Raw genomic sequence first — 24,577 nt, forward strand, 5'->3', positions numbered from 1 at the left:
AAGAGTTTTCTAAAATATGAATAATTCCGATACATGGTATGTTCAATTCAAAGTGCCTGTTGTTGAATTATTCCCAAGTTGGTTTCGATATTGATTCCTCACATGGGGATCCGGATCACAGATCCTGCCACAATCTTTGCAATTATCCCAGGTCAAATTTGCTGAGCATAATAGCAAAGATGAAAACAGTAATGCTAATACAGATTTTCATTTATATTTCATGGCAATCTATCAGATTTCATGGATTATAAAATGGGAATATGGAATTTCTGAGAATACTAATAATAATTTTGAATACATTCCCATGTTAGGGAAAAGAATATTTGTGAAATGGTGGGATGTTTTTGAGACAAAAAACCTGGAACCCGAGTCAATAAAATTAAAAAGAATTCCAGGTCCATCCCCATCTTATGAGCAATATACTACTGAAAATTCAAATCATTTTGCTGAATATATTCGACAAATGAGGAAGAAAAATCCTAAGGCAACGAAAGAAGAGTTAGAAAAACAACTCCTCCAGATTTTCGAAGAAGACGCTTCTAACTCTCGGACTGAGAGTGAAGACCCGGAAGCCTTTAGCCAAAAGCCATTCTGACGACCCAAAGATCATTCTGATAACCCGAATATCCAAAGACGACCCGAAGAATATCATAGCTGTAAAAACGCCACTTGTAAGAGTCACATCAAGTCACATCACTGTACAAAAGAATCTACCACCTGCACAAAAGACAACAGAGTTCTTGTACAAAAAGTAAAAAGAGTCTGATAAAGGTGCCTCCACCGACATTTGTCCAATCCTACCAACGCTACATGACAAGATAAGTCCTCATCAGCCAGCTAGCTGTCTTCAATCTATATCCAAGAAATCTTTAAAAGCCACTTTTCTCCTGCTTTCCACTATCTTCAGTCTCCCACTAGCTCCATCGACAAGCGAACGAACCGTCCACCAGCATTAAAGACAGCCGTCCGATAAAAAGGAAGATTCTCCTCTCATCTATATAAGGAGCAAGCCCCTCATTTAGGAAGACAGGTCTTAAAATCATTTTCAAACAAATTCACTTTGAGTCTTCCTCTCCTCTCTTCCTTTGAAAGGTGTTCTTTCTTCTCCTCTCTTATCTCTCTTTTGAAAAGGCCTCCTGTTACATATGTATATATATTGTGTGGATTTCTCTCTGTAAAATATCTAGTGGATTTCGCTCTGATAACACTTTTACGCTTCTTATGTATTTATAGTATGTGTGACTGCAACTTTAACTCCCTTCCGAGATACTGTCCTCAGTAATGGAGGATGCTTTCTAGTTATTGTATATGTACACAGTAAGTATAGTGCAATAAAAAATTTGTGTTTATTCTCTGTGTTGTTTTCTTTTAATGCAAGTTTTTTTGTGTATTAATGCAAGTTAAGCTAGTATTTAGCATTAAAATTAGAGATATTGTTTATACTAGTTGGATTGTATTAGATATATATATAATTCCTGTTTTTGTTATAATTGGAATATTTTTATATTATTTAGGAATGTTAAAAATAATAGTTAATTACAATCTGGGTTATTTACTATTGTAAATTGTTGCTACAAAAATATTATAAGGTCAGTTTAAATAGGAGTCAAATAAGTCAAATAGGTCATGGGATAATCTAAGCTTCACAACCCTTCAAATTATAAAGGTTAAAGATAGAGAGAGAGTTGTCAATGACGTATTTACTAATTTTGAAGTTAATTTTTTTTTTGTGATATCTTCATCATTAAATAAAGAAAATTTTGTAAATATTACTACAAGACAAGGGGTACTTTTGTCTTCTCCATAAATGGCAAAGTTGAAATTTTTACTAAAAGACAAGGGCACTGTACAAATAAAATTCCAGGACACTGACTTCCAAAATGTCATTTTACTTTTGTAAAGTTTTCAAATTTCTTAAACAAAAAGTAATGATCTTTTCTATAATATATCCATCACAAACTCTTCTAACTTTAACCTTTGTATTTTGAGGAGTTGTTAACTATTGAGAAACCATATATATATATATATATATATATATATATATATATATATATATATATATATATATATATATATATATATATATATGGAAAAAGCTAACAATAGCAGGGCAGCTATAATGAATAGTAATATAGGTAGAATCCCAGTCGTCAGATCTTCATCATTTGGTATTTTAATATTTTTTTAAAATCAGAACGTAATGAAATTTTAGATGTGTGTACTAAAAAATAAGGCGAACAATTAAAAATTATATAAAAAATATTTCCCAAAATATCAAATGGTCGAAATAACCCTGAAAAACTATGGGGGTAATTTGATCATTTTAAATTATTGAAAATAACCTTTTGATAGTTTTATATGATATACAACAGTGTTAGGTATATACACCCAAAATTTCATCTTAATCAAATTTATAGAAAAAAAATTAAAATAGTGATATGTATTTTGAACCGCTTGATGAAGGTCCGACGGCTGGGATTCTACCGATATGACTATTCATTATAGCTGCCCAGCTATCGTAAGGTTTACAATATATATATATATATATATATATATATATATATATATATATAATGATCTTGTGAGCCAATAGGCTCAAAAGAAAAAATATGCCCAACGGCCCAGATTGAATCTAGGCTGATGTGACGATTACAGATGTCCGATAGTGTTTGAATTTTAATTTTTTTTTTACAAATCCAACTCTCTTGAAATTTTTTGTTTATGTTCTTCTCATCAAGCTGCACTTAATAAAAATATAAAAACACTAATTCGTACAAATATTTGACCAAAATATGCTCGAAAATTTATGGGGGAATTTTGGTCAATTTATTTTCTGTAAAAGTTTTTTTTGATATTTTTCGAAGATTCACCTATTTTTGATGAATAAACACCTAAAATTTCAAGTGATTTGGATTTGTAGAAAAAAGAATAGAATTCAAACACTATCGGGAATCCGTGATCATCAGATCGGCCTAGATTCAATCTAAACTGTTGGGCTCATTTTTACTTGTGAGCCCACTGGCTCACATGATCATTTTCTTATATATATATATATATATATATATATAAGAAAATATATTGTGCACCCACATGCATACAACTATAGTAAATGCCAATCTGGGCTGATCTGATGATCACGGATGTCTGATAGTGTTTGAATTTTAATTATTTTTTTACAAATATAAATAATTTGAAATTTTAGACATGTGTTCTGTAAATATATATGAATCTATGAAAATATATATAAAAAAATATATAAAAAAATAAAAATTACATGAAATAAATTGTCCAAAATACCCCCTAAACGTTTCAGGGGGTATTTTGTTCATTGTTTTCATGAATTATTTTTTTAATATTTTTATTAAGTGTGAATTAATGAGAAAAAAATACACCTAAAATTTCAAGTGATTTGGATTTGTAGAAAAATAATTAAAATTTAAACACTATCAGACATCCGTGAGCATCAGATCGGCCACATAATGGCCCAGATTCAATTTGGGCCATTCACATATGGATGTACAGATCCCTATATATATATAGATATATATACAAGAAAAAATTTATAAGAGTCGAGGCTCTAAAAAATCAAATTAGAGCGCACCTCAAAAATTTCAGTAGAAGAAGTGTCGTTTTGATGCCCAAATATGCTCAAATTGAATATCTTCACTACAAGATGCATTGATATGAAAAAAAATAGATTTCCATTTTTGGGAATAGTGCACTTTGTATTGTATTTTTGGATTGTCAATTTTCAAGATTTTTCAAGCTTTCATACATCTGCTCGATCTACACTATTTTTTACGCTTTAAATTTTATAATTATATATAAAAATATATTTTAAAGCTATCACAAAGATTTTCAGTATCAAAACCACATTTTTTTAACACTATTTGAAGGTGTGTTCTACTCTGATTGTCTAGAGCCTCGACTTTATATAAACCGCACCCTAAAGGAAACATTTAAAGGGCTATAACGATACTTTGTACATAAGTAGCATTACCACCTGTGCAAAAAAGCTCCCATGGTCGGACACTTTGATTTGTTGACATGCATTAAAATGTGTTTGGGGACTATGACTAAAATTCACAGTTATAGATAAATCACCATACCAGCCACATGATGAGAACATCACAATAGATAATAATGAGGTATTATCTTAACACAACCCTCAATTAGATATGTCACAGTTATGCATCTAGAACCACTCCAGTGACATACTAATTATGGGTTGTTTGGATCCTAGGGTATCCAATCCCATGCTTTGTATATCCAGGTATGTTGCATTAAAACATGTTTGGCAATTTTTTTTGATACATAACCATATTTTTGTAACCAACAAAGAGGGCCAAAGGATGGGTACATAAAATATAGAAAAAATTAGGTTATCCGAAACATGTGGAAGTATGAAAAAGGGAATACAATACAATACAACCTATCTTAGCAAAACTGGCCGATCAAACCGCTAACTGGCCGGTTAGATCGGAACCGGCCAATGACCGGTTCCGGTTTTAGCCTGGTTTGATGGTCACGCAGTATTTTAAACTTTAAATAAAATACAATGTCAAGTTTATACCAAATGCATTAGAGTGGTGTAGTGGTTTGCTTTGACATTTGGTTTTTATATGAAAAAGGGTTCCAAAAAAATCATTTTCTTTTAAAAAAATCATTTTCTTAAAAAAAAAAAGATTATTTTCTTTAAAAAAAAGAGTTGGTCAAGTCAATTTTTTTAATACTATTTTAATATTCTTTACATTATGGTAAAGATTAAAAAATATTTTGGTCATTGATAATCACTTTTATATTTTCCGATCTTTTCAGAAAATTTTAAAAATACCCTTAGGCATAAATTGACTCGTTAAAATCCATTTTTTCATTATTTTTCAACTTCATTTGAGTGTGTTTTGTTTCAATCACATTCTTAGTCTTCGGGACTTGCTCGGTTAGAGCAGTTGAATCAGCCGGGTTACCGGTTAGCCTAGTTAAATCGCTTCCAGGCCCATGTCTAGTTAACCGTTCTGGTTCGATTTTGCGAACACTGAATGCAACTGATGATAATATTGTTGTCACACAATGGAGCTGGCCATTTTATTAAATACAACTAGTTCTACCAAAACATCCCCATAAATTAGAGAGAAAAACTACCTCAAGTAAACATCCCCATAAATTAGAGAGAGAAACTACCTCAAGTATTAAGTTTTAGAGAGAGAAAGTATCTTAACCCCTTAGCAAGCATGTACGCAACCTCTACTAAGTTATTTTTGCAACCCAAATGTTAGAGTCACAGTGTAGGGACTCTTCAAAAAAAGGGTGGGCGACCACTTGAACTTCTAGCGCGACCTTCATTATATCATTTCATTTCAATAGTAGTTGAACAAACAAGCCTCCAAATTGCTTAGATAGTGGCCTTTCTACTTTGGTGAAGTTGACCCTCCCTATTGATTGACTCAAGGGTAGAAAGAGAAACTACATCAAATTTTAGAGGGGGACACTATCTCAACGTTTTTAGAAAGAGAAACTATATTAAATTTCAAGTTTTAGAGATAAAAAGTATATTAAAATTTTAGAGAAAGAAACTATATCAAATTTTAAGTAGAGAAATTACCTAAAAATTTTTAGAGAGAAAAACTATCTCAAAATTGTTACAGTGAGAAATTATCTCAAATTTTAAGTTTTAGGTAAAGAAAGTATCTTAAAATTTTAGAGAGATAAACTATATCAAATTTTAGAGAAATAAACTACCCGAATTTTTTAGAGAGAAAAACTATCTCAAAAATTTTTAGAAAGTGAAACTCTCTCAATAATCAAGTTTTAAAGCGAAAACATATCTTAAAATTTTGGAGAGAGAAATTATCTGGAAATTTTTAGAGGGAGAAATTATCCCAAATTTTAAGTTTTAGCGAGAAACTATCATAAAATTTCATAGAGTGAAACTATATCAAATTTTAGAGAGAGAAACTACCTAAAGCATTTTGGAGAGAAAATATCTTAAAAATTCAAGTTTAGAGAGAGAAAGTCTTAAAATTTTAGAGAGAGAACTATATCAAATTTTAGATAGAGAGACTACCAAAAAAATTTAGATAGATAGATAACCTATCTCAAAATTTTATGAGAGGGAAACTATCTCAAATTTCAAGTTTTACAGAGAGAAAGTATAATTATTTGACATAGTTTCTCTCTCTAAATTTTTTAGATAATTTATCTCTTTAAAATTTGATATGGTTTCACCCTCTAAAATTTTAGGATACTGTTTCTCTAAAATTTGAAATTTGAAATAGATGTTCTCTATAAAAATTTTGAGTAGTTATCTCTCTCTAAAACAATTCAGATCGTTTTTTCTCTAAATTTTGATATAGTTTCACTCTAAAACTTAAAATTTGATGTAGTTTCTCTCCCTAAAAAAGTTGAGATTGTTTCTCCCTAACAAATTTTAGGTAATTCCTCTCTAAAATTTGATATAGTTGCTCTTTCTAAATTTCAAGATACTCTGTCTCTGAAGCTTAAAATTTAAGATAATTTCTCTACAATTTTTGAGATAGTTTCTCTCCAAAAATTTAGGTACTTTCTCTTTAAATGTGGAAGTGAGGCCGCTTCCTATGAGATGAGACTTGTCTTTAAAGTACTTATGACATTGGGATATAAGACAATTCCCAAAATGTACTGGCAGCTAAAAGACGTCAAAGTTCAATATTGGTTGCGAGTTATACTATTGATCTATAGATAAGCAACTTGGTTCAAAGCTATATGATACCACGGTACTCCATAGACTTTGTAATGTACTATCTAAGTGAATGTTCAAATTGAAATATTCATTCATGGTACGCAAATAATATGTTTCCTATGTTTTCCTTGTAATTGAGAACTAGTAAAGGAAAATGTTAGCATTTTGTTTTTAAAAAATACTTGTTCAAAATAACAATATGGGTTTGTGTGGTTTTTCTAAACTATATTTTGTAGAGAGAGAGAAAGGTGTGTGTTTTTAATCCTACATTGAAGAAGAGAGTATAGATTGAGTGGTATTTAAGTGTAGGAATTCTCATGATTCGTACTATTAGTACAAAAGTGAGGGTGATGGTGCATGTGCAGAGCGTGCGAAGCGTGTGATGCTCAAGCTCATGCTGACATGAGCGTGCATGCTTATGCACACGGCAAGGGCGTATGATGGCGCAATCTGCACTTCACATTAGTGCATGCGGTGCTCCTCGTCTAAGAACAGGTAGAGGCTCGATATCTTTTTATGAACATGACATGGGTGGGACATCCAATGGTAACTAGCCGTTGAAGGGATGTAGGCTTGTAATAGTAGCCATCCAGATTAGTGGTGCGCAAGTAACTTATAACTATCGGTGGTGCATGTAACTACTCTAAGTAAATGGGCAGTCTCTTAGAGCTCTATAAAAGGGTCCTTTTTCCATACAAATAACTCTCTTCTAATACCTTTACACACACAATATTCTCTACGATTTTCCAAAGAGCATTCTTGAGTGTTAATCGCTCACTCTCTACTTGCTTTTTATCTCTCTCTAAAATACTCTAATAGTAAATGGGCAGCCTCTTAGAGCTCTATAAAAGTGGTCCTTTTTCCATACAAATTACTCACTTCTAATACCTTTTCACATACAATATTCTCTGCGATTTTCCAAAGAGCATTCTTGAGTATTCATCGCTCACTCTCTCCTTGCTTTTTATCTCTCTCTAAAATACAAGTCTTTGGCGCTCTACACAGTGGGCTTCAAGCTTGGTTTATAGAGTTTTGAAGCACAACAATATAACCTTTTGTTTTTTTGTATCCCGGTGACTTATTGCCCTTCCTTACACATCATTTACAGTATTGAAGGGGGACAAACATTGTATTAAAAAAACGTTCTACGCCTGAAAATAGCAAGGAACAAATAATAGAAACAAACCCAAATATAGAAAATCCTAGAGAAATAAATGATCTATTGATATTGATTAGAAAATTCTAGAAAAATAAATGATCTATTGATATTGATTAGAAAATCCTAGAAAAATAAATGATCTATTGATATTGATCAGAGATATAGAGGCATTATATAGAAACCCTTTTTTTACTTCATCTAAAGATGAACGGTATCTGTCCACAAGCCAAAATAGAAGGAAAAAAAAAAACCAATAAATTGGCAGTGAAACCCCAACACATAAAACCCCAATTCATCCATAACGAGCAAAAAACTAATAATAATAATAATAATAATAATAATAACAATAAACAAAATGCATTACAAATAGACCCAATTTTTTAAAAAATGATTAATAAAAACACAGACATATTGATATTGTGCAGAGTATATTTAGTAGAGATATAAATGAACTACATAGAAACTATTTTTTTTCTTTTTAAGATGCCTGGAATCCAATACACCAGCCAAAACACAAGGATGATGCAAAAATAACAAACAAACAAATAACACAGCAAAAAACCCATGAAGAAACCCAATTCGTATATAAGAAAAGAACCCTAAGAAGTAGGGAACTAAATGCATTACCAAGAAACCCGGTGTTAGAGAGAGAAAGTGAAAATGAGAATGGAAAATGAGGAGGGAAGGGGTGGTATCGCAATTTTTTTGCAGTCTGATATTATAAACACTAGGTCCTAGAACTTAAGGACACGTAAGCTATGCTCCCTTAGGATCATAGTTTATTTCTACGCCCTCGTTGAGAAGCTCTATTTGGGAGGATTTTCCCAATCAGAAATTTTGAGAATTACTTAAGAATTACTAAATGATTATTCTCCAAAAAAAATAAAAAAAATTGAGATTTCTAACATTTAGATATCACCATCTAAAAATTGTTGGTCTTTATTCAATACTTCTTTTTTTCCAAGTTCATAGAGTTCATAACTAGAATTTTTTTTATTAAGATTAATCAATGGGCGGGAAGGTTACATCCCAAAGTTTGGGCTCCTAAACTTAATTCTAAGTGAGATTTTATCCGAGGGAGTAAATGCCGTTCCACTCCTGAAGGAGTAGAATATCTTTTGGTTAAATTTATTAAAAAAAAAAAAACCTAAATCTAGAGTCGTTGGACAATTTTAGGCATGTCCAATCCTAGAAACATAGGACAACCCCTAATAAATCTCAAATGAAAAAAATGGAAATTATTAAAAATAAAAAATACTGAAAAAATGAAAAATATTAAAAATCAAATTTGGTTTGATGTGAGAAATATCAGACCATAGGCAAAATTTCAAAAACTAAATAAACTCACAAGAAGAAAAGAACTCGTGTATCATGTTATAATAGCACAAAATTAATACAGTAAAGACTTAATGTCTCAGTTGCTAATTTTAACATTTTATTATCTATATTGCACCACATTATTAAGCCAAAGTAAAAAGGTGAACATAAGTCACAAGGATAAGAAAATAACTTATCTCTAGAAAGATTGTAGGGTAACAGATCCCTAAGGGGGAGAGAGACTCCTAAAAGTAATGCATGGAGAGAGTTCTAAAAAAAGATGGATACTGGTTATAAAAATAAGAAAGGGCCCTTTCTGTAGAGGGATTGGAGGGTAGAGAGACTCATAACTCCTAAAAGTAATGTGTAGAGAGAGAGTCCTAAGAGTAATGCATGGGTAGAGATATAAACTTTCTAAAATTTATCTTACCCTGGCTACCTAATTATTAAACTAGAATTTAAGAGTGAACAAATATTAGAAGAATTAGAAAGGACCCTATCTCTAGAGAAATTGTAGGGTATAGAGACTCAGAGGGAAGACTTTAGGGGGTACACAAATATTAGAAGAATAAGAAAGAACCCTATTTTTTTAGAGATTGTAGGGTATTGAAGAGTATAGATACTCCTACGATGAGAGACACCTAAAAGTTGTGCGTGGAGAGAGTACTCAAAGTAGTTCTTGAGGAAATATAAAGGATTTTTAAAAAAATTTCCACCTTGGCCACGTAAGATAAAGAGACTCCTAAAAGTAATGCATGGGAGAGAGGGTGACTAAAAATGCAAAAAGTTATCTATGGGGAGAGAGACGGGCTTTCCAAATTTCTTCCAACTTGCGTGTGTGTTATTCTCACAACATTTTATTATTTATGGTTATCCTCTTAAGATTATAAATTAGATAAGGAATTAAAAGATGATTAATAACAAATATTAATTACAAGTTGCTATAACATTCATAACCACCAGGTGGAGAATCACACTTCTCTAAATGGCCACTTCCTCAATCTAACGGTCACTTTCACACTCTATAAATGAGATCTCTCATTTTACAAACAAATTTTCTAACCAAAATTTCTAGCAATAATTGCTTTCTCTCTTTAAAAATAATGTTCCAACAAAAACTTCTCTCTCTATATAAATAGAAGGCAAATATAGTGTATTTAAGGCTCACTATTTTAGTCTATTAAGTCGGTCAAACATTAAGGGGTCGTTTGGATACTAGGAAATCTATTACATGAAAATAGATTATAAGGAAATATGACATTTCCACTGTTTGGGTATATTTGAACGGTAAGGAAATGAAAATATATTACTCGATATTACACAAGATTTCTCCAAAAACCATGAAATCGATTACGCGTGGGGAGAGGTGAAAAATCTATTACCCGCCTTGACGGGTAGTCTGTGAAATGTTTTGCGTGGGTCTAATTTGTGGGAAATGTTTTGCGTGTCTCTCTCACAAAACTCATAAAGCCAATTCCCGTCTCTCCCTTTCTACTCTACCCAAGCCGCCTCTTCTCTCTCTTGCTCTACAACCCGAAGTTCTTCCCACCCAATCCCACACTCACTCTCTACCCCTTTTAAGCCCTTGAAGTTCAGGTATGCTTTCGTTAATCTTCATACTTCCCTCTCTACCCAGCCTCCTTTTGGGTATCATTCTATGGACATTCTGGACTCTCCATGTCCTTTATCAGGGTTTCAAATATTGCTTGCAATTACGAACACATGAAGAAATTGTGAATGTATTTGTGATAAAATTGCTTTTTTTTTAAAGAGTCGAGCTGTTTGGTATTTATTTCGTGAGATTTTTTTTGACATTTTGATTTTTAGGAATCAACCTGTTTGCCTTTTTTTTTTTTTTTAGAAATCGATCTTTTTGGTATCAATAATTCTTCAGCATTATGATAGTTTGACTTTCTATTTTTGTGTCCTTTGTTTGAGCAAAATTCTGCATTTCTTCATAAAGTCCTTATGCATGTAGAATTTGTACAGGTTGAGGAGGTCCAAATATAAGATAAGTTGCTTGCCTAACTAGGCATTTGTTGCTGATCAACATGTATTTGTAGATTGTTTTAGTACAATAATTCTTCAGCATCACATTGTGATGTATTTGGATTCTGGAATGACATGGATTCTTGTTTTAGTAGATTGTTCTAGTACAATAACTCTTCAGCATCACATGGGGAAATTTGGGATTGATGGTGCATGATTTTTTTCTAAAGAATTCGGCATTTCAAACTGCTATTACTGATTCCTTCATTGAGTATATGATGATTGTATGTCAGATTTGCTTATCCTTGGTTTTCTTTCTAGATACACCCACAAAACGTCATCTTTGAATAAGAATGAAAAGGGTCCATATAATATAATCCACATGGTTATCACAACCACATGACCATGAGGTTATCACTATTCCATCAGTGGGTTGGACAATGATGTGGGGGAGCAGGTCCAAACAAACACGTCACTCATTGAATTTTAGGCATCTACCCTCCTTCAATATCACCATCCAACCGATTGATTAGGGGTGATAAAATGCAACTCCATATAAATCATACCATACTTTTCGAACTTAAATCCGCTCGCAGTAAGAACATTGTTTCACAGATAAAAATATCAGTAACATAGTATAGCACCAAAATTTAGCAACCGTTACACAACTGTATATAGGTAGGTTCAGCATGTAAAGTCAAGAATAGAACAGGAAAGCTACAGAGTCGAGAACTTTTTTGGCTACTCTTCACAAGTACAAATTGTGAATTGGTTTTCTCTTGGATGGAACATTGTTATTTCCCAGTTCTTCGGTAGGATAAGGTACAACAATCAACAGAAAACAAAATAAGAACACACTTATGCCAATCTCCCAAAAAATCACATCTGCACTTGATTTTATTTCTAAGTGCAAGAACCATTGGATGACGTTATGGAGCTATTGCACATGCTTCTCCGGGTATAAGTAATTGAAATAGTCCACAGCTGTGATCAAAGCATTGATATTGTTTGTATGTAATTTATAGTGTTTAATCTGTTTAAGCTTCTCATATTGGTACTTTCACAATTTTAATGAATGAATAATGAAATAAAGGCATCATATTTGCATCTCTTTGCTTGAATTATTGGAAGCTAACAAATCTGATGATGATGAAAAGTTTTAGTAATATGTATCTGTTTTGTGATTGCTATTCGGATCTTTCTTAGGTCTTATAGAGTGATCGATCTTTTCCCATGGTTAGAAACAATCAAAACCTCAAGCATGAAGTAAAGATGAAAATAGCCAGATCGCTTGCTGAAGTTGGTAGTACTCTAGCTATATTAAGTATTATTTTAGGGACCTATGTGCATAAATCATCTGCACCAAAGCGTAATTCAATTGGTACAAAGTACCATAAAAACGATAATTAACTCCACTAAGGTGGAGTGCCAAAACCATATTAGAATGAGTAAAAGTGCTTACTTTATTTTAAGGAATATTCTTCTAGAGAGAGGAAATATCACTGATACAATGGGGGTTTCATTTGATGAAAAATTTGTGATGTTCCTGCACATTCTAGACCACAACCTAAAGAATCGAAAGATTGGTCATGAGTTTGGTCACTCAAGAGAAACTGTAAGTCGACACTTTAACCGAGTATTGAATGCAGTCATAGGGCTTCACAGAGAATTCTTCGACCCACCAGAGTCGAACGTACCACCAGAAAATGCTCGTAAGAAGGCGACATTATTTCCTTATTTTAAGGTAATGCATATTGGTCATACTTATTGTTTTTTACTTGATTAATGTGGTATTTGGCAATATTTACTTGCTTCTCAATAATAGGATTGTGTTGGAGCCATTGATGCACTCATATCCCGGCAACTATTCGGACTAGTCTCCAAAATAAATTTCGTAATAGAAAGGGTTTTACATCACAAAATGTGATTGGCGTTTTCTCATTTAACCTTCAATTCCAAAACATTCTTGCTGGATGGGAGGGCTCTGCTGCTGATTCTCGTGTTTTGAAATCATCACTCTCTTTTGATGATCCACTTATAGTTCCCAAGGGTATTTTGACTCTATCTTTGATACTATATGTGTTCACATAATAATATAATACTAATTAATTTTAATCTCAATCAAATATTCATTTTGTAGGAAAATACTATCTTTTAGATCTTGGGCACCCTAATATCCAAGGATTTCTCGCCCCTCATCGTAAGACTCGTTACCATTTGAATGATTTTAGTCATGGTAGAGAAATACCACAAAAACTACAAGGAGTTTCTTTATAAATGACATTCCTCGCTCAGAAGTGCCATTGAACGTGCGTTTGGAGTTTTGAATGCACGTTTCCCTATCTTGAAAGTGACTACTACCTATCCAATCAAAACACAAGTCAAGATTGTTGTTGCATGTTGTATTTTACACAATTCATTATAAGTGAAGATGGTGACCTTCCTGATTATGAAGACGTAATAACTGATCAAAACCAGCCACCGTTAGTAGAAGTTCCAGAGTCAGAAGTATTTGGGAGGAGTCAAAGGGAGGGAGATGAGTGGTTGACCTTGCGATGCGGATGTGGGTAGATTATAGGAGTCGTCTTAATTGAAACTTATAATTGTTATTTTTGTAATTGAGATGAATTCATGTGAAAAATTTTTATGAGATGTAAACCTGATTTTATTTTATATTTTTTTATTAGACATTATGACCCTTTTAAATCTATGCAAATTTTTATATTGCTCATGTAACTTAGCTTTGTAATTGTATTTTACATTGCTATATTAGATGAAATCGTTCCATGTAAATATTTTTTAATAGTGGATGTGATAGTGATATTTGATAATTCATATTAGACATGACAAATGAAGTTCTAATGACTGCGTCAAATCCCAAGATAGGGAGGAAACTTAAGTGGACTTCAAATATGGAGACAATTTTGTTGGAGCTACCTGTTGAGCAATGCTTGCTAATTAAGAAATCCGAATCAGCTTTTAAAAATGATCAATGGAATGCAATTGAGCAGAAGTTCAAAGGCAAACTTGGAATGAATTTGAAAATGGATGTTTTTAAGAATAAACTTAGAACGTGATCAAAAAACTACAAGACTGTAAAAAAAAATGAAGGATCGAAATGGCTTTGGATGGAATGAAGAATCACATATGGCCATTATCGACGATTCTTTATGGGATGACTATGTAATGGTATGTGTATGTTTCTCATCTATCTAATTTTTTATTATTTTAAAAAATATAAATTAGTTATTTAAGTTAATGCTTATTATATTAATCTTGCAGTCTAATCCGCTTGCAAAGAACTTCAAAGGGAAGTCCTTTGAATACTGAAAAGAGCTCAGCATAATTGTCGGCAATGATTTTGCCAAGGGTGTTGGTGTCAGGATGGCAGCACAACTAGAGAGGGACATTGATGATGATATTGAGGATGTTCGAGAGACGATTGTGGGCTTAGATGATGATGATGACGTTGATGAAATAGGTTCATGAGGACTTCCCAGAGACACCAGTCCAATCAAGGACGAATGAAATGATCATCAATCCATTAGAGAAATCAACATCAGTTATGTCATCGAGGAAGAAAAAGAAAAATATGGTTGATACTGTGGAGCGAATAGGTGTAGCCGTGAAAGAAATTGGTGCTGTAATTGTAGAGTTGAGGAAACCAGCAGCAAACCCACATATACGAGAGGTCTACAGAGCTCTTCATTAGGTCAACGGGCTGGCTCGACCCGTCTTCGGGCATATAATGAAATGATGTCAAACATAAATATTAATCAAAGATTCTTAGCAATGACTGCAGAAGACGGGGTGTATTGGATTAATTCGAAATATTTTCAAGAAGGTGGTTACATGTAAAGTGGAATGAAATCCACTTTTTTTTTATTTGGGTTCCTCTATCTCTTTATTTGATTGAGATGGTTTTTGGACTTGGGAATTTTTGTTATCGAATTGCTATACTTACTCTCTAACATACACACACATACATTATCTCTCTCCCTTTTGGTGGATGATGATGAACTTCTCTATCAGTTCCTATATCTATGATAATATTAGTAAATCTTGTCGAAACAATGACAATGTTATTTCACGTTCTCATTTTCTCTTTAAAATGATTATAATTAAGATAAAATACTTTGCACTTTCTGTATCTTTGGAATGATGATTATTAATATCTTTATTTCTCTCTCTCTCTCTCTCTCTCTCTCTCTCTCTCTAGAATGGTGATGATGTTATTATTAGAAAATCTTTTTGGAATAGTGTGATGATACTTGAATTCTAAATTTCAGTGAACTTTTGGGACAAAAAAAAGAATAAATGATAGTTTATAGGCAATTGTTGATAAAATGTTGGTAATGCATTTCTCATATTTCTTCCAGACATAACCAAGTAGTAGCAATGTATTTCCTAGGTTGCAACAAAATATTAAATAAACATTGACAATCCATTTACAGATAATGTATTATGCAGTAATGTATTACACCAGTAATATATTTCATAGACAATATATTTCCAAGTATCCAAATGATAAGACTTAAAATTTCAAAAAATCTTACAAGAAAATTCGTAGAATTCTGACCATGAATTTTGAATGTGGTAATCTATTTTTGTTCTTCACTATGGTAGTCTCTTTTTGTTCCCTCTCTCTTTGTATCTTTGCAGGATGTGAGGTCTTAGGATTTTCCAATAGGATCTTTGTATTTTTTTTTTTTTTTTTTTTTTTTTTTTTTGTGTTCATTATTGAATTTGATCATTTGTTACGGTTCTGTGTTCTGTTTGCTTAAAATTTAAAATTATAAGTAAAAAAATATGAAACTAATTAAATTCCTTATCACTTTTTTAGGAATAATTTTATATAAAACTGAGGCTCAAAACAGTCAATTTAGAGCGCACCTCAAAAATTCACTAAAAGATGTTGTTTTGAAGCCCAAATATCCTCAAATTGATCATCTCAACCTCAAGATGCATGGACTTGAGAGAAAAATGGATTTCAAGTTATGAAAATATTGCATCTTGTAATGCATATTTAGATTGTCAATTTTCAAGATTTTCAAGTTTTGATAGATATGCTTGATCTACATTATATTTAAAGCTTTAAATTTTATAATTAGAGATGAAAGTATATTTTAAAGCTATCACAAAGATTTTCAGTATTGAAACCACATTTCTTGACACTATTTGAAGTTGTATTTTACTTTGATTGTTTAGAGCCTAGGCTTTATTTTCTCATGTATTCGTTAAAAGTAAAAAGATCTGAAATTGATTAAATTATTTATCATCTCCTTTAAATCTTTGTTTTTCCCACTCTTTTCCCACTCAAAAAACCGAAAGGAAACAAAAAATTTGGTTTCCATTTCTTGTTTTTTGTTATGGAAACGTATAAAATAAGATCATTTGTACTTATTACATGAAGGTCCCAATTGATTTTGACTATTGCATTGCAAAATTGGGCGGTTACATTCTTCCATAACCAAGGCCCAAAGTTCTTATAAAAAAAAACATGGCCCAAAGTTAAAAATAATTTGCCTTACTTGTCCCCATTAAATTTCTCATGAAAATATTTGTTTTCTTTTTTGGAATATTAAATAAAACAATTACTCAGTTTCATCATCATCAAAAAAACACCAAAACCGTTTGTTGTAATTAATTTGATTGTGTTTGTTTGATTTCTCGAGAAGATGTTTGATATAATTGATTTGCACCATTATCATCATGCTTCATTCCACGCTAAGGGCAGATATTTTGACATACATCAGCTAAAATTCCTAAGCATGGAAATAAACTGCCACAAATCACATGACTGGGCCTATGCATACATATTATGTTGGTAAATTTACGTATAAACTTGGTATTTTTGGCGCTATAATGGTATGACCTAAATATAGACTGTTATTACCTTAAAGAATGCATCCATAAATTTTTTTTTGCTAAGTTTGCTCCCAATTTGATATTTCAAACATTTGATTGCTTTATTTACACCCCCGAAAACTTGTTTTCTTCTATCTTTCTTCTCTCTTCGGCCTCGCCTGCTCTCGGCCCTCTCTCTCCCTTTCAAAAATCTCAATCTTTCTCTCCTATCTCGGGCCTCTCACTCTCTCTCTCTCTCAAAGTCCTACTCACATAAATCAATCCTTTTGTCCAAGATACAGTATCTCAGTGGACCAAACCATCACCCATCATTAGCCTTCTCCTCGTTCTATTTATTCATCTTGAAACCATTGCAGAATCCGAAATTTGTAGCTCTATGGGTGTAAAAAGGACTGGCTTGGGTCCACAGGTCCTTGATCATGATCGATTAGTATAATTAAAAAAAGAAAAGAACAGATGGTGGTCCAATGTTCGAACCAACGGATCGCTTGATCTAGTTAAAAAAATACAACAGAAAGCAGTATGATGGTTGCATCGAACTTTGTTCAGTAAAAAAAATAGAACAAAATGTGGTCTGATGGTTCAAACATCGGACCACATTGTTTAGAAGAAAAAAAAAACTAAACAAAAGGTGTTCCAATGTTTTTGTTATCGGACCACCTTCTGTTCAATTCTTTTTATTGAACAACGCAGTCTTATGTTCTAACCATTGGACCACTTGTTTTACTTTAAAGAAAATTGAATAGAAGGTGGTATGATGTTCGAATCGCGGCACTACTTGTTTTACTTACCAATATGTATGAGGACCGGGGGCAAACTTGGTAAAAAGGGACAAGCATCGGGGTTACCCTACGGTCTGATTTTTTAAGGATAAACTTGGCAAAAAATAAAAAAAATTAAAAAAACCATCATTCCTAATAATAATGGCCTATTTTCAAGCCATATTGTTATAAAGGTAAATAACCTGGTCCATACATTAATTTCCCTATTATATTTAATTCTTTTGATCTTCATACATACCGCACTTAACTTTACTAGAACTTGTTTAGCAATAAATACTAAATTTTTCAGGAAAATATTTGTTTTCTCTTTTGAAATACTGAATAAAATAATTACTCAATATTTTCATTGTCAGTAAAAAGCATTAAAAACATTTATCTTTATAAATATTCTTCGAAAAAAGTTTATATAAGCTTGCAACTTTAAAATGTATATGTAAAAATGCACCTAAAAAATCTATCAAAAAAGGTTGTTTTAATGTTGAAAAACCCTCTAATTGATCATCTCGATATCAAGATGTATAGATATGGAAAAAGAAAAGATTTTGAGTCCCAAGAATAGTGCATATAGCAAACATTATCTACACCGTCCATTTTCTAGATTTTCATATGTTTATAGATATACTTGATTTAACCATTTTTGGAGTTTAAAATTTTATAATTAGAGATGAAATAGATTTTAAGATAATCCTAAAAACTTCTTACACCATAAATACATGTTATGATAAAATTTGGAGGTGTCTTAATTGGATTGTTGGAGGTACACTAGGATGCTAGTAGATGGGAGAGGCACTAGATTCTGGTATGCCAAATGGCTTGGGAATTATCTCTTGAAATTACTTTATCTTGATGCATATTCCAGATCTATTCAGAAACAAGAGTAGGTGTCCAGTTTCATTTCTATGGAGGGAGGTGAGCCTTTTTGGAATTTAATGCTTAATATGCGAAGAGGTAATCAAGGGGTGGCTGACAACTATACTTCTCAGTTGTCCTCCTTGTGCAACTTATGTTATTGGCTAAGAGAGATTATATGGTCTTTGGAATCAAATAGCTTTTTCTTTGTGAAGTCTTTGTAAGAGGTACTTTTCAGGGATCGTTATATTCAAAGCCACAGCAACATTGCCAAGTTTTGGAGATGCAAAGCACCAAGCAGGGTGAAATCATTCTTGTGGATGCTTGGATATAAACGGCTGCGCACGGGAGACAGACTAAGAAGATTGGGGATGTGCATGCCGAGCGTGTGTTTGTTTTGTAAATATGCGGATGAATCAATTGACCACCTCTTCCTGCAATACACTTTTGCGGAAAGGATTTGGGATTGGCTGAGTGGTATTTCGTGCTGGTTGACTCGCTGTCCCAAAGGTAAAAAATTTGGATTCCCCCATTCGCTTCCTTGGCTATCGCCTTGTGGGGAATTGTTGTTGTTGCTATGCTCTAGAGTTTGTTGAAAGAAATGAATTTGAGGACGTTTGAGGGTTGCACCAAATATCTATCTTCCCTAGTTGATTCTATTAAGAGATCGTCAAGTATGTGGGCTTTTGGACCGATCCCCATGCTTCTTTTTCCCCAAGGATCTTTTCTTCCCTAACTTTTCGGAAATAATATTCTTGAAGAAGCCTCGCCGGCAACTCAATTGCTGATGGGTGAAGCCTCCGATGGGCTGAGTGAAGCTCCATTTTGATGGAAGTGTTAGCTGTAAGGTTAGTGGCTTTGGTGGCCTTCTCCATGAGAGCCTTGGATCGACTATTTGGTCTTATCAATGGACATTGCATGCATGCAAGATTAATGAGGCTATCAATGGAGATTGCTTGCATGCAAGATTAATGAGGCGGAGCTTTGGACATTTAAAATGGGAGTGGACCGTCTTGCCCTAATCACCTCAAAGTGATTGTTGAAAGAGATTCAACAAACGTCATGAAATGGTGCCAATAGCCAAATTTTATGCCTTGGAACCTTAGTGGCATCATGGATGGTATCATCTTGGCATCGGGGTCTCGTGAAATTATTTCTATCCAAGTCAAGAGAGGTTTTAACAATGCAGTTGACCGTCTTGCTAAAGCCGCTACCGCTTGGGGTTTATGTGTTTATTAATGTTCTTTCTTTTTGTTTTTTCGTTTTTATTTTGTTTTCATTTTGTTTCTTATTGCGTAACTTTATTATCTTAATGAAATAACTATTGGGTACTTCTTTAAAAAAAAAAAAAAAAAGAAAAAAGATTTACAACTTTATAGACACCACACCCACATTCTTCATTGCATATTTATATAAGGGTTTTGTTAGATATAATTATGCAATGACAAATAACAAAACCCTTTCCTGTTTGGGTACGTGGATTTTAAGGCATGGATTCCTAGTATTTTGGATATTGTCAAAATCCACCGTTGGGATTCTTTAATGATTAGGATATTAAAATCAGAAAAATCAAAATCATGGAAATAAGACTTACTTTTTTATGATTTCATTTCCACACCAAAACCTATTTTTTGCATTTTCAAGACCTATGGATTTCACTCATTGAATCCGTCGACCCAAAACATATAGAGCATTTGGTAGGTATGAAAATTTTAGAGAGAGAGTACCTAAATTTTTTAAAGAGAAACTATCTCAAAATTTTTAGAGAAAAAAACTATATCAAATTTTAACTTTTAGAGAGAGAGAGTATGTTAAAAGTTTAGAGAGAAAAAGTATGTTAAAATTTTCAAAAAAAAAAGTACCAAATTTTTATAGAGATGAATTATCTCAAAATTTTAGAAAGGGAAACTTCTCAAATTTTAACTTTTAGAGAGAAAAAGTATGTTAAAATTTTAGAGAGATAAATTATATTAAAATTTTAGACAGAGAAAGAAGCAAAAATTTGTAGAGAGCTAAGCTATCTAAAAAATTTAGAGAGATAAATTATCTCAAATTATAACTATTAGAGAGAAACTATCATATTTTAGAGAGAGAAAATGCGTGCAAATTTTTAGAGAGAGAAACCATCTCAATTTTTTAAAGGGAAAGTATTTCAAAATTTTTAGAGTGAGAAACAATCTCATATTTTAATTTTTAAAGAGAGAAACTATATCAAATTTTAGAGAGAGTACCTAAACTTTTTAGAAATAGAAATTATCTCAAAAATGTTTAGAGATAGAAACTATATCAAATCTTAAGTTTTAGGGCGAGATAGTATTCTTAAAATTGTAGAACGAGTATTCTTAAAATTTTAGAGAAAACTATTATAAATTTTAGAAAGAGAAACGGGCAAAAAAAATTTCAGAGAAAGAAATATCTAGTTTTTTAGAGAGAGAAACTATCTCGAATTTTGAGTTTTAGAGAAAAACTATCTCAAATTTTGAATTTTAGAAAGAGAAAATATATTAAAACTACCTAAAAAATTTTAGAGAGAGAAACTATCTCAAAATTTTTGGAGAGAAAAACTATCACAAAATTTATGTTTTAGAGAGAAAAATCATATTAAAATTTTTGAGAGATAACTATATCAAATTTTATAAAGAGAAAGTACATGAAATTTTTAGAAAGATAAACTCTTTTTAGAGAGAGAAACCATATCAAAATTTAATTTTTAGAGAGAGAAAGTATCTCAAATTTTAAACTTTGGAGAAGGAAAGTATATCAAAATTTAGAGAGACACTATATCAAATTTTAAAGAGAAACTATTTCAAAATTTAGAGAGAGAAACAATTTTAGACTTGAATTTTTAGAGAGAGAAACCATCTTAAAATTTAAGAGAGTGACTATATCAAATTTTAGAGATAGAAAGTACATAAAAAAATTTAGAAAAAAAAACAATTGCAAAAATTTTAGAAAGAAATTGTCTCAATTTTGTCTTTTAGAAAGATAAAGTATCTTAAATTTGGGAGAAAAACTATATCATATTTTAAGAGAAAAACTACTTAAAATGTTTGGAGTGAGAAACTATTTCAAAATTATTGAAGAGGGGAACTACATCAAATTTTAAGTTTGAGAGAGAGAGAGTATCTTAAAATTTTAGAAAGAGAAACTATATTAAATTCATAGAGAGTGAAGCACCTAAAAATCTTAGAGGTAAATATTTCAAAAATTTTAGATAGACAATTTCAAATTTTAAATTTTGGATAGAAATTATATTAATTTTAGAGAGACAAACCATATCAAATTGTAGAGAGATAAAATATCTCAAAATTTTTATAGATACACCATCCCAAATTTCGAGTTTTAGAGAGAGAAAATATATAAAAATTTTAGAGAGATAAATTGTATTAAGTTTTGTTACCAAACAATGGACATAAATTTTGTATAATTTATCCGAATAAAAGTTTTGAGAAATCCATGACAAAAAATCTTGATAATGAAAATTCATAAATTTTTTTGGATTTCAAATATATAAGATTCCTCATTTCGTCCTATGAAAACGGCTCTTTTATAATTATCTACACGATGGCTTATTTTATTCCTATAGGCAGCGAAGGTAATCCAACCAGTTCTTCAAAAACCCCCGTTCATTTTGCGGTGCAAAGTCAGTTGAATGGAGTAATAAATAATCAAATCTGAAAGGAGTGGACAGACGGTAGGGATCCGATTGAAAATGGTTAAAAAAAGGGGGTACTGTAGCAATTTTATGAACATGTGGATGCGAGAGGGGCGAATTCAATTCAATAGCCAGCCGATTTGGACCGTTCATCGTGTTGGTAATCTTTACATATCGCCCCTCAACATGGTCGGTTTTCAACTTTACCCATTGCCCCCTGCAAATCTGGTCTTGCTATGCTCCATAACTGACAACCCACCATCTACTTGTCGAGATCCTCTGCATGCAAGCTTTCACTCTTGCAAAAAGTTAACATCCTTCTTTTTTTTGTTTTTTGTCTCAACATGGGGAGATTGAGAGTGAGATAGGGCTGGCAAAGGGCGTGGCCTGTTCCCCTATGAGCTGGTCCAGGCCCTATTAGGGATGGGTCGAACTGGGCTGAGCTGGGTAAATTAAAAGAAGAACAAGAAACAAAAAAAATAAAGACATAAGGGTGAGGCTGCCCTGCATTGGGCTAGTATTGGCTCAGCTCTTGGGTTACATTAGAGATATGGATCACCTATTTATTTGGGGATAGAGATCTATAAGATTTAGGATTTATGGAAACAAAATAAAACCACACTTCAAATCTTTGTCTAGAAAGTAGTTTCGGCAACAAAATTTTTGATGATGATTCTAAAATCGATTTCCAGCATCAACGATAAAATTTAAAACTTAAAAATAATACAAATCATGGATCCGTAACATTTATTTTTTAAAAAAAATAGATGGTTTGGATAATTTATTATAATATACACTATTTTCATAGCTTGAAATCTTTTTTTTTTTTTTTACAACCATAATATTCAAGCCGAAACGATCGATATAAAAGTCTTTCAATATTACTTAAATGTAATTTTCAATGAGATATACTATGAGGCTTTACTTATTTTTCCTTTATTTGGAGTGAGAGAACTACCATGTTTGTTTTTAGGGAGTCAACGAAGCAGCCATACAATTAGTGTTCATGGATGGAAGAAAGAGCAAGGAGGAATCATCCAAGAACCAAAAAGGGGCCCTCTCTTTGTATTAAATACTTTTAAATGAGTGATAAGTGCCCTTACTTTCCTGATGTAAAATGATAGGTTCCCTCTATTTCGGTTTTTTTTTTTTGTTGAGGGGAAAGAGTCTACGGTGGGTCTTTACCCTTACCGTACTTAAATAGAGTAGGCAACAACAGCTCAGCTTTGTTGCTTCAAAAGCGAGGTTGCACGCATCTTGAGACTAAGAAGGACGGAATTCTCAAATATATATATATTTTTACAATTTTGACCCCGGCCTAATTTTTTCAAATATTTTTTGTTAAGAGGAAAGAGTCTACGGTGGATCTTTACCCTTACCGTACTTGATTAGAGTAGACAACAACAGCTCAGCTTTGTTGCTTCAAAAGCGACTTTGCACGCATCTTGAGACTAATAAGACGGAATTCTCAAATATATATATACATATTTTTTACACTTTTGATCCCGATCCAAATTTTCAAAATATTGAAACATCCGACGGCATTTTAGCCCCTACCTTTAAAGCAGCAGCCAATAGAGTCAAATGAAAAAACACCAAAAATACTAGCCATTAATCACACCTTAAGGGGCGAAAGTGAGACGTAATAGGAAAGAGAAAGCAAGAGAGAGCAAAAGGAAAGAGGAGAATAGGCGAGAGAGAATTTTTTAGAGCCGCTCTTGTCTCTCCTTGTTGCTGAGATTGTGGGTTTTTCTTGTTGGTTTTGTTGAAAAACTTAGAGAGAGCAAGAAGGAAGAGGAGAATGGGCGAGAGATTTTTTAGAGCCAATCTCTTCTCTCCTTGCTGCTGAGATTATGGGTTTTTCTTGCTGGTTTTCTAGAGAAAGCAAAAGGAAAGAGGAAGTTTCGAGGAAAGCACTGAGCCACAGTTTGTCACATCCATGGAGGAAGTAGAGGCGAGAGATTAATGGGTGACTTGCTGCTCCTAAGTTGCTGCACTTAAGCCGAGGCATAAGGCTTTTTATTTTGAACATATTCCGATACGATGTTTAAAACATCGGATTAAAATCAAAATCGTAAAAAATCCAATAATAATTTGATAATTCTATCCTTTTTTATAATAAAGGCCAACTTTTGGGCCATTTCATTATAACGGACCTCTTATCTGGTCCATACGTAAATTTCCCATCCATATATTCACGTAACGTTATATTAGGTAGAGGTAACAGCCATTTATGTTCG

At 32.4% G+C, this 24,577-nt stretch overlaps 1 long non-coding RNA gene across 1 annotated transcript; it reads left to right on the forward strand.

Moving 5' to 3' along the window:
- The first annotated feature begins 14,024 nt into the window (after nt 1-14,024).
- On the forward strand, nt 14,025-15,158 carry LOC148779070 (uncharacterized). The gene is made up of 2 exons (XR_016047195.1): nt 14,025-14,372; nt 14,466-15,158. It is a non-coding gene; the product is annotated as an uncharacterized LOC148779070 (long non-coding RNA).
- Nucleotides 15,159-24,577: the final 9,419 nt, after the last annotated feature.

This window comes from Amborella trichopoda, chromosome 13 (genome assembly GCF_054954075.1).
Source record: "Amborella trichopoda isolate Santa Cruz 75 chromosome 13, AtrichopodaSantaCruz75HAP2 v2.0, whole genome shotgun sequence".
Classification (NCBI taxonomy): Eukaryota; Viridiplantae; Streptophyta; class Magnoliopsida; order Amborellales; family Amborellaceae; genus Amborella; species Amborella trichopoda.